The sequence below is a fragment of the Protopterus annectens genome, chromosome 5.part1 (genome assembly GCF_019279795.1).
Source record: "Protopterus annectens isolate FY-2018-M chromosome 5.part1, PAN1.0, whole genome shotgun sequence".
Lineage (NCBI taxonomy): Eukaryota > Metazoa > Chordata > Ceratodontiformes > Protopteridae > Protopterus > Protopterus annectens.
The window spans coordinates 64,668,917-64,687,186 of record NC_056736.1 but is presented as its reverse complement, the minus strand read 5'-3'; the positions used below and the strand labels follow the sequence as shown (position 1 = coordinate 64,687,186).

The 18,270-nt window shown below is 41.3% G+C and overlaps 1 protein-coding gene across 3 annotated transcripts in view; it reads right to left on the bottom strand.

Moving 5' to 3' along the window:
* The window catches only part of DIAPH3 (diaphanous related formin 3), a 4,946,160-nt gene that overhangs the window by 1,971,137 nt on the left and 2,956,753 nt on the right, over positions 1-18,270 (bottom strand). The gene's annotated exons all lie outside the window — the stretch shown is intronic.

Here is an 18,270-nt window from a genome sequence, read left to right as displayed (position 1 = left end):
TCTCGCCTGTATACACTTTACCACAAGGACATCCAAGTCCATACACTATTCCTGCACTATCACAGGAATATACACCCTTACTAACAAAAAAATTTCCATTGATTTTATCAAAACCTTGTACAATGTACTTATACAGCAACAGCACCTGCCACAAGGGAAGGTGCCCTGCATTGATACCTCTAAAGCTATATTCATTGTAGGGAACTGGAACCTTCCATGGACTATACAATCTTTTATGCTGCCTCCTTTGGTATATGAAAACATAGGGAACCCATTTTCTTTTACATTACGATGTTTACTTCTTTTCAAGATGTCCCAGTGGTATTTTACCAATTGAATACATTTTTCAGATGAGACTGTGTATTTCATTACAAAAATTAATTTTTGTATTTCACAATTTTTTACCAACCTATTTGGATTCTTCCAAATTTTTTTGCCCATTTGTACTCTTTCTTTACTTTCTTCCACTAACTTTACATCATAACCCAGGTCTATAAACATTTTTATTACTGCTTTACTTATTTCCCTATCACTGTCCTGCTTTTCACTGTACAACCTCTTAATTCTTAAAAACTCTCCACAGGGGATAGATTTGATTGTATTGGGGGGGTAGGGGGGGAAGACAACTATCACCATGTAAAAATATGACTACTTTCCTCAAATTTTCCATGTATAGCTGCTTGAATTTTATTCATGGTACTTTTTAATGTTATATCCAAGAAGTGGACTTTCATTCCTCTTTCAATTCCATCAAATTTAATATTATAATGATTGCTTTGTATTCCTTGAATAAAAAAAATTGTCAGCCTGTAGGTTTGTTGTATCTTCTGGCTTTGTGTAGATGGATCCATTTACAATGAGCTCTGCACACAACTATGTATTGCCTTTGAGGATGCGGATGCAGCTAAATGCCTTTTGGTTGTCCTTGGTGTAGGAGGCCACATTTACCTCAAATTTAGCTTTGGCACACTATTTGTCCTCTGAACTCTTTGTTTAGTTAGAAGAGAGTGCTTTTATCCTGCTGGATGTTGCACCTCCTAATCTTTGTCATGATTTTCTTCCTTCTGTTTTACAGCCTACTGGTGGTGTGATTCCACTAGGTTGGCTTGTTTTTTGAGTTAGTTTTGCACTTCTTCCTGGTGGCTACAGCTGCCTCTGTGCAGCTATTAACATGCTTGTATATGGTTTCTGTGAACAGCTCTGCATAGACAACAAGTGTTCCCAGGGTTTACTAGGGCTGGAAATGTTGCCAGGTTATTACTTAATAGCATGAAGTTAGCCTTAAAGTAGTTCCTGAATAATCCAGGGTTAGCTGGATATGCAGGTTTTATTTTTACTTCAAAGGAGACTATTTTGTAGTTGGACCTTACTAGAGAAGACATTACACTAGGGGCTGTGCAGCACTCTCCCATATTAGTGAGGACCACATCCAGTACATTTCCACCCCTGATTGGTGTACTGATAATCTGGGTCCAGGGAGTTTGTGTTTACAAAATCCAGGAATCTCTGTGCCTGTATGTTAAAGTTGTCCATGAGTATGGTATTGGGTTGGGTGGTGAGTGTTTCCAACACATTTAAATACAAGGTATGAATTTTCTGGTGGAAACAGGGGACCTATAGCTTAAAGGAAGTGGTACTGGAATTTGCTTATGCTTTTTTAAATACCTTTATTGAATCATCACTTGTGACACAGGCAAATTTACATTTACACAAAAGTAATCAACTGTATAACAAATTAACATTAACAAACATTATTTCACATATATTTCTATATATTATATAATCTAAGCAACATTGCATAAATTATTCAATTCCTGCCCCCCCCCCTTTGACAAGAAACATCTTTATTAAACCATCACTTATGACATAAGCAATCATATATGTATGTAAAGGAAAACCACACAGACACAATACTAGTTGCAAGCATTTTACATCACAAATCATACTGATACACTTCCATTTGCAAACATTATACATCACTTATAATCTACCCAATAATTTTCAGTCAAACATTGCACAGCTCATTTAAGTCCTGCCTTCTTTTAAACCTCCTTCCCCCCTGTATGTACTGTTCCCACAATTCCCATTTTTTCCTATGTTGTTTGCTCTTACCCGTTTCTAAAGATCTCAATTCCAGTTATTTTATCTTGGTTACTATAGTCACTACTTGCAACATAGTTGGTTTAGATTTAGATTTCCATTTTCTAGTAACTGCTTTTTGACGGCCACCACAATTAAACACAGCAAGGCCTTAACATGTCTAAGCAATTCAGATTCAGAAAATTCATCTTTCTCGTTGCACCAAACTACCCACCGGACCATCCGTGACCATCCGGAACTTTGTCTTTTTTACCAACTTGTTTAGTCTACTGAGGTCTAGAATAGGTCTCCAGTCCCCCGTTTTCTTCAGAACCAAACGAACCTTGAGTAAGTTCCGGATCCTCTCTGGTCTGCTGGGACTGGGTGGATGACTCTTTTTTGCAGCAACCTTTGGACCTCTATGGCTGCTTGTTCCCTGTGACTGGGTGGGATGTCTGGGATTTTTTTCACAAGAGGGGGCGGTGTGGCAAAGGGAATTGAGTATTCTCTGGATATGATCCTTTGTACCCAGCTGTCTTTTGTTATTTTTAGCCAGGCGTCTGGTAGTGCAAAGAAAGGCACCCCCGACTGCCTCCAGAGATGGACAGTCGGGCCTCCTCTCAGGAGCGCTGATAGGGCTTCCCAAAGAACTGATCTCTGTCGCCCTGATTCTGCAGACTTCCTCTGCTGCGTGGATGGCATCTTCCATTATTACCCCCTCCTCTGCCTCTAGAGGGGGGTTCACCATGAGTGTCCTGGAAAGAACCTTGAGATTTATGGAACCACATCCCCCCCCCCCCCTTTGGGGTAAGGTCTAATCTGGGTAGAAAAACGTACTCTGATGGCAGACTGAGTCCTTCCATCTTTCTCACTCCTGCTAAGCGTTTCCTTTACTTTCAGTCCAAAAAGGGACGAGCCGTCAAAAGGGGTGTTAATAAAGGAAGACTTAAAGGGTTCCGGAAAGGAACATAGGCGCATTCAGGAATGTCTCCTAAGGGCAATTCCTGTACCCGCTGCTCTGCTCGTTCCATCAGCTGCATACGACACCAGACACATGGAAGAGGTCCCAATAGAAATAAGAGTAGAGAGCTGAGAAGTTACCTTGTCTGAAACCCCTGGAGCTACTGAACCCTGCAGGGTATCTCCTAGTTCCTTCAGCAGATCCCTTTGTAACCTAGTGAAGTGTGTGAGATAGTTCAGCAATCGAAGGACAAAAGCTGCTGAACTATACATACGCTTTCCATATCTGTCCATGATCCTGGAATCCCTATTAGGAGGATAAAAACGTAGAAGTTTCTGATGGTTCCTTCTTGGTGGCCGCTGCCACCACCATGGCATCAATGGGCACTCCTTTAGTTAGAAAGGTTTTTGTCTTGAGAGCAAGTTATAAATTTATTAGGCCTCCTGGGAACAGGCTCCGTGGTATCCGGGGACTCGCATGCCCTACAAGAGAGTAACTCAATCAACTCATCAAAGGGTGGAGACACCCAAGAGGTGGAGGCTTGAGACCCAAAAGCCTTCAGCAGGACTGACTCATTATCAGTAGGGTTAAGGGATTTCCAGCCACCCCTCTGTTTAAGAATTTCTAAGTTATCTGTGAATGAGCTATCCCCTGAGGGGGACCATGGGGACCCTTCTGACTCATCTAAGTCAGTATCCGAAATGGCGGATTCCTGTGGGGAGTCCAGATGCTTCCTCTTGCAAAGTCTCTTCCTGGGAACCTCTTCAGTGGGAGCTTCTGACGAAGTCTCGGAAGAGCATGGCTCACCCAATGGGGCTTCCTGAGGCTCAGGGTCTCTACGCTTTAATGGAGCGTATGTTGTAAAGGTAGGCACCAGTGCTTTAAGGGAGGGAGCTGCTGGTACTGATGGTGTGGTTGTTCAGGTGGGCAATACCCTCCTCATGGCCTCAAAGGCACCCTGGTCCCGACACGAGGAATCCCCTGGATCCGAGAATACAAGGGACTCTCCCGGCACCAGAACAGACGGCTCCAAGCCCAAGGTCATAGCTAGGCTCGGCAAAGTCAAAACCGACAAGTCAGTCTGACTATCCTCCCTGGATCCGACTGGCAAGCGTCGGCTCTGAGATTCCTCGCTCAGCACCGATGATATCAGGGCAGTAAGGGCCGACAAGCCTAAGGTAGGTGTCAGCCCCAAGGGCTCCAGATCATCAGTTCCAAGCTCTCTGGCTCCGAAACTTTGAGGGAGATTGGAGGAGAAACAGAAGACAGTGGGGGAATTTGTATCGGCTCCAAAGTCCCAGGGGTTGGTGCCGATAACATTTTTGCAAGTGCCGGTATCTGCAGAAGCCTCTTCACCACATGATCCACATCCAAATCAGAAGTCTGGCTGAGGCCCGAGAAGAATGTGGGGATGAAGCCACCAACTGTAAGATGGGGGATTTCAGTGTAGGAGATACCGGCTTCAATGTCGGAGAATGGCTCCTAACCAAAACAACAGATGGCTCCATTGGCTGTGGAGCCAATGTTGAAGCTTTACTCGATCCGGTTTTTGGAGTTGATGGGCTTTTTCTTGGCTCCAAACAACTAGAAAATGTCTTTGAGTGATTGTCATGCTTATCCAGTGCCTCTTGGAAAGAGGCTTTCAAAAGACCTCTATCCATAAATTTCCTGTTCCTCTCATGCAACAATCTAGCACTAAAAGAGTGGCATATTGAACAGCTTACTTGTAGGTGCACCTCACAAACAATAGACACAGTCAGTATGTCAATCAGCGATGGACATCTTTTGCCCACATCTTGGGAATTTTTTAAACCCAGACTTGGATTTCTCTTTCTTTTGATGAGACATCCTATCAGTAATAAACAGAGAAAAAAAACTCTATATGTAAGAAAAAAAAAGTCAGAAATGTCTACAGTCTCTAAGCTACGAGTAGAATATATATATACATATATATATATATATATATATATATATATATATATATATATATATATATATATATCTAGCAACACAGCACACTAACTCCTAATAATGCAATATCTCTAAGCAGTGTTAATTATCCTAAACAACTAAGCTAAGTTATATAAAATATCTAATTATCTAAATATCAATATACTTTCCCTGTAAATAAAAAGGGCTCTAACTCACACCACACAACTATGTAAGAAGAAATGTGAGATAGGGAGAAACTAAAGGCCCAAAAACGTAGCCACTTATCTAAGTTATTTAAACTATCTAAATATCTAGTAAATTAACAAGAATACACCAAGAGAAAGGCTTAATATAAAAAAGGAAACTTATTACTGAACTATCTAATTTAAGCTTTTTAACAAATTTTAAAAAGAAAAAATCAGTAATGTTCACTGGCCAGAGCTGGTGAACGTCCAATCAAGTTAGAGCAGCAAACAAGATCTGGGGGAAGATCAAAGTGCATCATGGGATAGGGAGCTGGCCTCGAGCTGGTTGAAGAGTTCGAGCTTTTGCAGTTGGCCGAGTCAGATCTGAGGATCGGCTCCGAGCCCATCAGTAAGAATGAACAACTTCACATCAATGGTTTATCTAATACTGAAAAGCCTTGAGGGGTGAGGTGCAGACCACTGCTTTCAAAGCAGTGTGGTCTATTGACCATCTCCTTCCATGCTGACAAATACTGCACTCTCTCTCTTAGAATGATACCAGAAATGAAGCCAATTGTTAAAGTCAGTCATCTTTTCTTCATACTGTGGCATCATCCTTGGAGAAGGTAAAATGCTGCTCAATGCTATGTTCATATCAGCCTGAGATACTTATTCCAAGAGCTCCATGATGTCTCTCTTCATATAGTCTAGGGAGGTATGACTCAGGTAATTTACACTCAGATGGAGTATGTCTGAGTCATACCGATACTTGTGGTCCAATGACCCGAGTGCGTGCATAATGTGGTGGATCTTTCCCTTGATAAGCAACTGACTGACTTTTTCCTTTCTCAGCCTGGTGAGAGGGACATCAGTGTGTCTCACAATGGATTCTCCAATGACCAGAATGTTGGACTGTGTTGGGGCATGCCTTATGGGCTTAGAAGTAGAGGATCCATGAGTTGTGGTTGTATGTGTTGATGTGTGTGCTGTTTTGAAAGAGTGCGTTCAGGGTGCTTGTTATCTGTACTTTGTCTAAGAGGTCTTCAGGGTTTAGTAATGTTATAATTAAGTCCCTCAGCATATGTGGGTCTATATGTCTGCTTTGAATTGTGTGTGTGATGGGTGCAGCATGTGTACTGACAACCTTATTGACATCAGGAGTACTTTTATGTGAGTTTTGCTTCCAGCAACATTGAGTAAATACATCTCTCATATCAGTTTGTCCGAGAATTAACTGGTTGTCAGTAAACATGAGGCAATTTCTACACTGCCTCAGGATGCCCATATCCACCAAGCTGGCAAGAAAGACAGTGGGAAAGGTCATATCCATGGCAAGACACCCTTGTTTTAATAATTTAGACAGTGGGAGTAAGAATATAAAGTAATGTCAGGAGTATCCAGTTTATAACTCTGGGGTCAGTGCTAGTCACTGCCAACTAGTTTTGCAACTAGGTACTGGCAAAATTTCAATGGTACTTTTACAGGAAAAATGTCATTCAAGGTATGTGTGTACACAGGGTACTTTCAAACATTTGAGGGGGAACTAATAAGTAGACCCTGATGATTTATTAATTAAGTATTTAGGCAGATATTCTGAAGTTAGAAGCAAATTGAGCAATACTTACTGAAAACAAAAGAATTAGCCTGTCAACAATGATGAAAGGGGGGGGTCACCTGAATGGCTACTGCTTGGCTACTACTAGTGCTGGTCTCACCACAGCTTCACTCTGCTGGGATACAATGCACCTTTGCTTCTTCTCCCACCAGAAACAAAACAGTAGCACCAATCCCAAAATGAGAAGCAGGCCACGGCCTGTTTGGTGATCCACAGTCTTGTCCCAGATGATGCAAGGGTCTGTAAGCTTGCTGTAGCCTTTTCCTGGCAAATGCCTTGAAGAGCAACCAGACCAATCAAGAAGTTCAAGCACAGACACTCACTGCACAACTAGAAACAGTTAGGAATCAATGCGCTCTGCACCTTCTCTCACCAGGAGCAAAATATAAACACAAATTCCAAACCGGCACCTATGAAGCTGTTATTAGGCTTTCTGGTAAATCAGCAGTCTCCAGGAAATAATGGCCCTATGTTCCTTCTCTCAGCAGCATCCATAAAGAAGAACTAATCGTAAGATTATTACTGAAGCGCAGAATATAGGCTCTCCAATAACTGGTGGTCTTGGAGAAAACTCTGCAGAATTTAAAGGTACGATGGAAAATGGGTTAATATCCTAAGAGCTGCGGTGTGCCCTAAGCAGTTAGATATGAAAAAGGGGAAGCTTTAGCTATCCAAGTGGAGAGCCACTAATTTTAAGAGAGCAAGATAGATTAGAAGGGACACACACTTTGTATTCTATTCTGTGGAATACAGTGGGATGGCCGATAAATTTAAATAGTTGAAGGGGAGCTACTTCACAAAATGATACTTTTGGACTTACTCAAAATAGCCAATGAAAGAAGAGAGGAAAGAAGATGTGTGATCAAATTAACATAAGGGGTAGGCAACTAGAAAGACAGTTGAGTTTAAACGCACAAAAGCACCAGGGTGGGAGGGTGGAGAAAACTTAATTTCGGTGTGGCTCACAAGAGGCACAGCTATGGTCTCTTTCCTAATTTAAATAGGCCATTAAAAGTAGAATACAAGCAACAAACAGTGTAAAGAAAAAAAAACACAAGAAGGCAATAAAGCAATACAAAATACAAGAAAGCAGAAACAGACTAACCTTTCCCTCACAGTAAGTTGTGGCAGAATATGGGTGAACTTTTCCAGTAAAGACAGACACGGTCCTTAAATCAAGACATTCTGCTGATGTGACTGGTACAAAATCTCTAATTCATTCTCAGAATGACTGACCCTCAAGTTATTAGGCTAATGTTGAAAAATGTCAAGGAAAGCATGACTTATGCCACTACTTAATGCAATCAAAACTATGATCACTTAACAGAGCCAACGTTTTTATAACTGCCCGTCTTTCAGATGCTTCCTCTATCATTATTTCTCTGCAAAGCTCTGATTTCAATTGCTTACAATGATCAGCATTATACAAGCTAGAACATATAACAAAACTGCAATTTTTTCTTCTATGCCTTCTTTATGACTTCATCAGTGTGCATCCCTCAGATCAACAAAAGGGGTGGAAGTTCAGTCAAACTATCACAAAATTAAAATGGTTCACAAAATCTTTTACAATGAACATAACTCCACTCAGATCAACAAAGGTACTCCTCAACTTCAATAGCTACATAGCGACCAAATGATAATGTTTCAATCACTATCAAATTGCTTCATGTTTTTGCAGTGGCAACACCAAATGAAGATTTGCTGTAATAAACTGTCAAGTGCAGTCAGATATATCCCTTGAAATCCTACCAACAACCATGCAATCAAGCTTCACCTAAGAGAAAACTGGATCTGTAACTGCGAGGTTGTTTAAATTCCATCATGTAAGTTTATTTTTTCTATTTTCTCCATGGATTTGAGTCACGAAAACCATTACCCTGTTTTTTCTGCTCTTCCTAATTTTGATTGTTTTCTAATTTTTCTTTTCAGTTCTTTTTTTCTATGTGCTCTTTGCTTCTATGTCTGCTAACCAGCCCCCACTAAATTGTCATCAACCCTTTGCTGCTCTACCACACAATGAACCTGCAAAAGAGAGGAAAGAGCTCAGGGGAGGAAGGCCATCATCCAGGCAGCCATTATAACTGCATGTGCCCTTGCTGAAACTGTATGAGGTAAGCAAGGAGATTGTTCGATATTTAGGTCATAATCCCAACCCTGGTGGCTGAATTCAGTGACTGTATCACTGTGGGGCCTGCTATACCTTCCACACATATATAAAGGCTTGCACATGGTAATGAGGGCTACTGCCACTTGCCTGGTAAGCCAAAATGCATCCACGTCCATGTTTAATGACTGCAATGCAGCTCCATACATGCCTCCACTCGAATATTACAAAGCAGCCAACCTTCCTCAAAGGTAGGCGAGCTGGCACTTATTATTCCTAACCTCCCCTGCCCTGCTCTTTCAGCACCTAAGTTGCTAGTCAAAGACAAAACATCTGGCTCATAGTCCAGGTTTTACCCATAAGCCAAAGAAACGGGACTCTTCATTTTTTTTTAAAAACATTTTGACTCTGTTTTTCAACCCATACCTCCTTAATCCTTACTTACCATTCCTTATTTTACTACCTTCTCCTTAGCCTCCATTTCTTCCCCACTTTGAATTAACCTGTTTCTCTATATTCCTTTAGTTTTTCTATCTAGCATGCTAAACTTTAGAAGTATCAATGGATAAAATTTGTTTACACTATTGTATTCCCTGCTCTGTTTTAACAATTCTGCATTATATGGATTACTCTCAGTTTTACTCAGCAACAACTATATTTGTGCAAATTTTGAATTTTTTCAAAATATATTATCAATTTTGTTTCTCTTCATCCTTACTTAACATTATTTAGACTGTGTGCATATTGTTAATATCAACAGAGATTTTCTACATCAACCTGCAGTGCAAATCATCTCTGCCCAGTTGGAACTTGCTGTTCAAGATAAACAGACAATGTGTAAATAGGTGGTTGAATAAAAACCTCACAGTTAGGGGAGATAAATGTTTAAGACTGCACAGTGGAGGGGTCCTAACCTTCCCAGTCAGAACCATCTTATATCTGTCTTAACAGTAAACAATACAGTTACCAAGCTGTCTAGGAAAGAATGTATTCAGTTGTTGCTTTCCTTTTATAAAAGACAAACAGGTGTTCAGGCTGTTGTAGTTTTACCTGGTCAAAACTCAAAACATTATCAGGCTGATGATGAGCTGTGTGCTGGACAATTTTATGTATTTTTTCCGTTTTTTTTTTTAATAGAAAGAGCAAAATGGACTGGTTCAAAGCTAATTCACAGGGAGTGTGAGTATGCCCACAAAAATCACATCCTGAATGACTAGATTCATATCCTCATGGTTTAATCAATTAAATCCCAATAAAAAGTAAAAATAATTTTTGTAGGTGCTAAAAACTAGTTCAGTATAGCAGGGCAAGGTGAACTGGCTGTGACAAATGAAGCATGTTCGGGATGGTGCTCAGTGGTTTAATGTCAAGAGGTTTATGATCTAAAATTATATTTACACTAGCAAAGATGTAGAAGAGACAGAGTGAAGATGTACATTGAAAGAAAAATGTGCTTTCCTTTGGAACTGGAAGTGGAATCAAGATGTGTACATGCTAGAACTATAAAAGAAAACAAACTGTATTAACATGTTCTAGTTACAAACTTTATACATATAAATCCTTCTAAAATGTGTCACTGCTGGTATAATGCTGAGTGTAATGTACTGATACATACATACACATGAATAAAGAGAATTTGTTTACTTTTTCCTGTTCTTTTGACACTTTTGATAATGCATGATAACAAGACTGCCTGAGCAGTGCAAAATTAATGCTAGTGAGAAGCTACATACATGGTGTGTCATGAGAGAGAGAGAGAGAAATGAATGGTGTCCCTGAAGGGCATATTTAAACAGGCACATTCATGTACTGATGATTGTGCATGCTCATGAGAACTGTCCATAAAAGGGTAAAATAAGTATTCAAATTTTCCATTTTGGTTATGTAATATCAACATGAGAGATGAACTGATCTGTTCTCAAAAGGGTGTCAAGAGGTCTGGTAGCATTTAATGCTAATGACTGAGGGAAGGGGTGAATCACAGATCTGTGGTCATAGCCTACTGATGTCAGGGCAATGCTGGTTAAATATTTAGAGAGTAATAGGTTTATTATTCATTCAGACGATGAGTAGTCAGTATGGAAAGCACAATGTGCCTGGTACAGGGGCACAATGGCTGAGATGAGTGATGGATAATCAGCAGGCATACATACCTTTCTAAGGTGGAGATAAAAGAAGGCTGAGGTGCAGAGGTAGAGAGACAGTTTTGTAGTAGGGTGCTAAAATGGAAGTTAGAAGATTTTGAGCAAGAAGTGGTGTGGGGGGCAGCTGATTATGGAACATGCAAGAGCCAATACTTAGTGGTGATTGGTAATTAGCTTTTTGAAAGAAAGAAGGGTGTAGAGGAAAGTGGTAAGAGAATAGGAATGGGTGTAGAGGAAAGTGGTAAGAGAATAGGAATGGGTGTAGAGGAAAGTGGTAAGAGAATAGGAATGGGTGTAGAGGAAAGTGGTAAGAGAATAGGAATGGGTGTAGAGGAAAGTGGTAAGAGAATAGGAATGGGTGTAGAGGAAAGTGGTAAGAGAATAGGAATGGGTGTAGAGGAAAGTGGTAAGAGAATAGGAATGGGTGTAGAGGAAAGTGGTAAGAGAATAGGAATGGGTGTAGAGGAAAGTGGTAAGAGAATAGGAATGGGTGTAGAGGAAAGTGGTAAGAGAATAGGAATGGGTGTAGAGGAAAGTGGTAAGAGAACAGGAATGGGTGTAGAGGAAAGTGGTAAGAGAATAGGAATGTGTGTAGAGGAAAGTGGTAAGAGAATAGGAATGGGTGTAGAGGAAAGTGGTAAGAGAATAGGAATGGGTGTAGAGGAAAGTGGTAAGAGAATAGGAATGGGTGTAGAGGAAAGTGGTAAGAGAACAGGAATGGGTGTAGAGGAAAGTGGTAAGAGAATAGGAATGGGTGTAGAGGAAAGTGGTAAGAGAATAGGAATGGGTGTAGAGGAAAGTGGTAAGAGAACAGGAATGTGTGTAGAGGAAAGTGGTAAGAGAATAGGAATGTGTGTAGAGGAAAGTGGTAAGAGAATAGGAATGGGTGTAGAGGAAAGTGGTAAGAGAATAGGAATGGGTGTAGAGGAAAGTGGTAAGAGAATAGGAATGGGTGTAGAGGAAAGTGGTAAGAGAATAGGAATGGGTGTAGAGGAAAGTGGTAAGAGAATAGGAATGGGTGTAGAGGAAAGTGGTAAGAGAATAGGAATGGGTGTAGAGGAACGTGGTAAGAGAATAGGAATGGGTGTAGAGGAAAGTGGTAAGAAGATAGGAATGTGTAACAGAACAAACAGGGACAGAGCAGTTAGTGTGATAAGCAGTAAAGAAGGAGCAACGTGGGCTTGTGAGAAGCAACATACATAGGGAGAAGAGGAAGAGTGCAGTGAAACTCTGTAAATAGGATGTACAACATGGACAGGAAAGGAGGGCTATGAGGATGAATGGAAGGGACTACAGGGAGTGAGTCTGACTGTGACAAATCTCTGCAGACCAGCAGGGGTTAAGTACTGGTATTTAGATACCAAAGGGTCTTTGGAACTAGGCTTGCTGAAGAGTTCACAGGTTAATATTTGGGAAAGCCAAGCTAGGTGAGTTGTCTGGTAAGAGGAAGCAGAAAGTGTACGCACATGGAGAAGTTGTTCTTGAATTTGGGGGAGAATTTAAAAGGAATGGCAGAAGTTATAATAATGAAAGAAGCTGACACAAATGGAACAGGGATGCAAATGAAATGGGGTAGCCATAAACATAGCTGGACAGAGGGTTGCAAATACAGATGGTGGCTGATCACAGAAGGGATGTTGCAGCTAGACAAAGCTGCAAGACTTGAAACAAGCACATAGGCACATAAGGTGGCTTACTGAAGTGGGAGTGGCAGGGGTCTGGATTTTACACTGGGGTCAATATATGGGTAAATGAGGATGAATTAGAGTTTCTTTGATAATTTTTCAAACAAATGGAAATGATTAGAGGGGAGAGTGTTATGGTAGTTACTGGGGAGACTTTAAGGTATAAGTGAATAATGGGATACATTTATTTGAGAACCAAGAATTTCATAAATAGTAGCAAGAAATGTTGATTAAACTGATAGAAATGGTAAGCTGCTATACACATGGAGATTTAAAAGAGAGACATAAATGAATATATATTATCCAGAGGTACTAAAGCAGGCTGGCAAACAGGATGGACTGGTTTAATGGTACAAATGAGTATAGTGACTGATTTCATATGTGGTGACAGAGTTCTGGGCAAACAGATGTGGGTCTATATCAAAAGACTGACATCCGAAAATGTCGAATCACCTTTAGTTGACACGGAAATATCGAACTCCCAGTTTGTTGAACGGCCAAATCACCGATTTCTTTCCAAGGGAAAGAAATCAGTTGGCTGTTCTGTTACACCTGGCCTTTCAACAACTGTAGTGTGGTCTTGGAGTTAGAATATTTAGTTGGGGGGGGAACAGACGAGGGCGAGGCATTTTTGAGAATACTGGTTGGAAGGACGGAAGGGTACTGGAATATTTTGTGGCAATAAAGCAGGCGACTTTTATGAAAGGGCAGGCTTTGTTGGATTCCCAGAGGCTGAAGACAAATTGTGTGGGATGGTTGGAAAGGTTAGACATTAAAGGAAATGATGCAGAGCACTTCAAAATCAAAAAGGCTGCCAAACATGGCAGAAAAGGAAAGAATGCTGTGAGTGCTGGCAGACATGAACTTTGAGGTGACGATTTTGAATCAGGCAAAGACAATGCTCAATAATCTCAGCACAACTGTAGCAGGGGAGATGCTACTAAGAAACAGTAAGGAAGTGGAGCCTTTGGCATCACATTCATTTCTGTTACCAATGGAAGTGGTGTCCAGGAGAAAGGGAGAGAGAAAAAGTTAAATGGGATGCTCATGAGTTAAGGTGATACTGTTACTGTTATTTGTTTGATGATGGCTGCATCTGCAAAGTGGAAAAATTAAGGCAGAAGTCTTGAGGAGGTCTACATGTATTCAAATGGTTCCTAGCAGAGGCAGGCTTAAGGCATTGGATCAATCAAGTCAGTATTATTTGCTTTCTTGGATAAGGGAGAACAATTATTAAGCTGCCAATTGTCATATATGAGGTAAAATAAATGGATGTTGCCATATACACCACTTGAACATAATCACTTAAAAATAAGGACAGATGAATGGATCTGGGTAGAAGGTGAAAGGTGGCAAAACAGGGAAAGTCTGTTTTTACAAAGGACAGCAAAAGTGAAAATGATGATTTTTTTTTTTGGCAAATACATTTATTAAGAATTAGAACAAGTATAACATGGCCACGTAAACCAGCAGCAATAAGAGAATCAAAACAACACAAATGCACTTAAAATTACTCTACTAACTACCCTACTCCTACAGCAAATAAGTACACTATATAGAAATACAGAACACTGAAAATGAAAACTGATATTGAACACATTATTTTCACAAGAGAAATAAGTATACATTATAAAAAGCACCAACATTTATTAGTAATCTGAATAACTGAGAAATATAGAAAGCCATTACTTTTGAAAAGAGTAAGCTAACTGAAGTTGTTACTCAAAGCTTATTTGCATATACAAAATTTGGACACTTATGTGCATAAATATTATCTTTATGACAGCATTTTCAATATCATCTTCCATTTTTCAACAGTGTTATTGTTTTTAATAAGTAGAGTAAGGCTTAAGTAACATTTTTAAGTGCTTTTAAGTGTTTAAGAGACATATGACTAAAGTTCTTCCAATCTGTAGAGTTAAGATGAAGCCAGTTCTGAAAGCTGTATAACATAACTAAAAACAAACACTGTTTATAGGTAGGTGCTAGGCTATTGGCCCAAGGGCCTAAGTAAGCCTAGCCAACAAGATTCCCTGGCTTATTCCACCCAAGAAAGTTAATTTCCTGTGCCCCTGTTGAGCAGAGCCATAGAAGTGATCCCCTGGGTGTATTTCCTATTTCCCATCCACTCATCAATATTTTTTCTTGAAAAGTGCTAATGAGGAATTTTGCTTGACATAGATGGGTAGCTTTTTCCAGAATATACAAAGTTTCTGGGACAGGAAATTATCCCCCCAGCATGTCTTGCTTATTGTGGTGACAAGGTTTAGGTCCCTAGAGTGTGTAGCTCAGAGGGATTGGGATTTCTTTAGGTGTAGCATGTCCAACAGCTCTGGGTTTAACACAGCTTTATATGTTAGGCAGAGATCTCCTCGGAGTATGCGATATGCTACAGAGTAAATCTGGAGATTTTTGAGACGGTCAGTGCAGGGTATCTCTTTGAGGCCTGTAATCCTCTTTGTGAGGTACTTCTGTGGCCTTTCCAGCTGTTGCAGATGTCTTGTGAGGTACATTCCAAAAGGGGCGCTGTACTCTATAATGGTTCTAATGAGTGCCAGGTAGAGGGGAACAATGACCTCTTTTTTCCTGGATGAGAACTCTTTTGTGATGAGGCGTGCCACATAGAAGGATTTCATGACTACTGTGGCAATGTGATTATCAAAGGAGAGACTACTGTCCACCTGGGTCCTAAGGTCTCATCACACATTCGACGTTAAGTAGACTGCCGTTTATGTGGTAGTTCATGGGTACAGTTTTTTTACCAAAGGGGATGACAATGCACTTGTTGGCATGGAGCTTGAGGCCATGCCTCTGACACCAAGCATATGTCTCAGTGAGGCCCTTCTGTAGGATGTCCACATCATTTAGGGACTCGACTATGGCTCCTAGTTTGCAGTCATCTGCGAACTACGTTAGCCAGAGGCCTTTTGTGTTAGCCTGTACTTCAGAGAAGAAGATACCAAACAGGAGAGGTCCCAGGACTGAACCCTGGAGTACTCCACTTGTCACTGGTTTGAAGTCAGATTTGGAGTCTGCAACCTTTACAGTGTGGGTTCTGTCAGTGAGCCAGTTGGCAACCCATCTTGTGACGTAGTGATTTATACCTAGTTTAGTGAGTTTAGCTAGAATTCCAGAATGGGAGGTGGTATCAAAAGCCCTGGCAAGGCCAAGATAGGTTGTGTGAACCACCTTACCCTTGTCTACAGCCTTGCTGACTGTCTCAAAGAAGTCTAACAGGTTCAGAAGGCATGATCTGCCTTTCACAAACCCGAACTAGGTGGGGTCCAGAGTTTGGAGGTTACCAATGTCTTTGTTTAGGAGTTCCATGATGATGCGTTCCATGGCCTTGCAGACCAGGCTCATCAGGCTAATAGGGCGATAGTTCCCAGGATCAGTGGTGGCTTCCCTTTTGTGGAATAGGATAACTGTTGCTGTGCGCCATTCAGTGGGCACAAAGCCTGACGTGAGACTATGATTGAACATGGTGCTTAGGTGGGGAGCGAGTTAGTTCTGAAGTTCGTGTAAAACGCAGCCTGGGATGTTGTCCGGTCCCATAGATGCTGTATTTTTGGTTTTAGAGTGTGCAGCTTTTACCTGCATAGATGTGATTACAGGGATTCTGCATTCTTCCTGTATAGATATGGGCCCTTTAAAGGGTTAGAGGGGGGTAAAGTTAGCACTGAACCTATCTGCCAGGATGTTGGCAATATCAGTTGGTTCTGTAATTTTCTTGCCATTGTGCTGCAACTCAGAACAAATCTGGGTGTTGCCTTTGAGATTCCTGACATAGCTATAGAATGCTTTGTGATTGCCCTTAGAATCAGTGGTGATTTTGTTTTCGTAGCTAGCTTTGGAGGATTTTATAAGGGATCTCAGCTTCTTACTGAGGCTGACCAGGGAGCTGCTCCACTCATGGGATTTTACTCTCTTTTGCAACAGTTTCTTCCTTCTGTTGTAGAGTTTGTTTATGGCAGGGGACCACCAGATTGGCTAACTTATTTTGGAGGATAGTGTCTTGGTTCTGTTTGGGATAGTACGATCCATGTATTGGTGGTAAGTGATTATAGAGTGCATTTGTGTAGGATTCAGCAGTCACAGCTGTATTGTCCATCTGCATGGGTGTCATGAAGTTCACCACTTCTGTCTTAAGAAACATGAAGTTGGCTTTGGAAAAATATTTTACCATAATGGTGGGAGGGGGCGGGATGCAGATATCTAGGGTGATTAGCTTATGGTCAGATCTGACCAACGAGGAGTTCACTTCAGGTGTGGAACACCGGTCACTCATGTTGGTAATGACTAGATCTAGGATACTGTTGCTCCTGGTGGGGGTGTGGATAAGTTGATCCAGGGCACTGGAATTTATGAATTCCATAAAGCGTTGAGCGAAGGAGTTGGTACATGAGTAGTTTTCCCAGTTAATGGTGGGGTAGTTGAAATCGTCCATTATTAGGGTGTTTAGTTGAACCCTAATATTTTCCAGTATATCAAGGAAAGAGGAGTGGGAATCCTGGGGCATGGTGGGGGATCTGTAGCAAGCTATAATTTGGATTGCAGTTGTGCCCAGAGTTAGTTGCACTTGGATAACCTAGGATGCATTATGCTGCGCAACTAGCCTGGAGGTGTGGATATCCTTAATGAATACGGACACACCTCCGCCTTTGGTGTTCTGGTCCAGGTTAGATGGCCGAAAAGTGTGGTATGAGGTATAGCCTGATAATGCAGGGGTGATCTCTAGAGACTTGAACCAGGTCTCAGTCACTGCACAGATATCGATGTTCTCCATTTTAAGGAGTGCCTCGAGTGAGTGCATTTTGAGATTTAGACTTCTAGCATTGAGTAGCATTACCCTGAGTTTTTGCTTGCCTGTTCCTGTTACAGTGGTGAATTTGTCATTTGAACCTTGCCTAAAAAAGCCACTATAAGGGCGGCAAGACCCTTAGCCAGTATCTGGAATCCCAGGGGTGACAGGTGCAGGCCATCTCTGGCAAAGCATCATCGTCTGTCGACCATGTTGTCCCAGGCAGACAGATACTGGATCCCCTTAGAATGATGCTAGAAGCTTAGCCAATTGTTGAAGTCAATAATTTTGTCCTTGTACTGCGGTATCATTTTGGGCGATAGCAGGATGCTACTCAGGGCTAGGGTCATACCTGCCTGGGCTACAGGATCGGAGAGCTCTTCCATGTCTCTTTTCATGCAGTCCAGGGAGGTACGTCTCAGGTTGTTCACACCAACATGGACAATGACAGTCATATTTGTACTTGATGTGGAGTGACCTGAGTGCATGAGTTATGTGGCGGATCCTGGCACCCGACAGGCAGCTGACAGTAACCTTCTTCTTGTTTAGCCTGGAGAGTGGGACATCAGTGTGCCTGACTATAGAGTCACCTATGGCTAGTGTATTGGGTACGTTGTTTTGCCTTATGGGCTGTGGTTTACTGGCACACTGAGTCTGTGGGCTGTGTGTCATTTGGGTTGTGTTGGGGGTGGAGGTTGCTTGCGTTTCTGCTTTGGAGTTCTCTGTTGCTTGAGCAACTTATTATTGAGAGCCTCTGCAAA